A 675-nucleotide genomic window follows, 5' to 3' on the forward strand; every position below is an offset into this window, starting at 1 on the left:
TTTCGGACATGTAGAGAGAATGGAGCGAAACAGAGTGACTTCAAGAGTGTATCAGTCTGTAGTGGAAGGAAGGCGGGGTAGGGGTCGGCCTAGGAAAGGTTGGAGGGAGGGGGTAAAGGAGGTTTTGTGTGCGAGGGGCTTGGACTTCCAGCGGGTATGTGTGAGCGTGTTTGATAGGAGTGAATGGAGACAAATGGTTTTTAATACTTGACGTGCTGTTGGAGTGTGAGCAAAGTAACATTTATGAAGGGGTTAAGGGAAACCGGCAGGCCGGACTTGAGTCCTGGAGATGGGAAGTACAGTGCCTGCACTCTGAAGGAGGGGTGTTAATGTTGCAGTTTAAAAACTGTAGTGTAAAGCACCCTTCTGGCAAGACAGTGATGGAGTGAATGATGGTGAAAGTTTTTCTTTTTCGGGCCACCCTGCCTTGGTGGGAATCGGCCAGTGTGATAATAAATAATAAAAAAAGAACCTTTGTTCTAATGGTATCAAGAGTTTCCCCACAGGTAGTAGTAAGAGCGCCTACCTTTCCTCTAGTGGTAACAGCAGCTACCACTCGTCAAGTGGTTACAACAGTTATTGCGTTTCTAGTGATTGGAGCAACCACTCGTCTACAGGTAACAGCAGCAAACATTCGTCTAGAGGTAACAGCAGCTACCACTGCTCTCCTGGTAA

The sequence above is a fragment of the Cherax quadricarinatus genome, chromosome 37, assembly GCF_038502225.1.
Source record: "Cherax quadricarinatus isolate ZL_2023a chromosome 37, ASM3850222v1, whole genome shotgun sequence".
Taxonomy (NCBI): Eukaryota; Metazoa; Arthropoda; class Malacostraca; order Decapoda; family Parastacidae; genus Cherax; species Cherax quadricarinatus.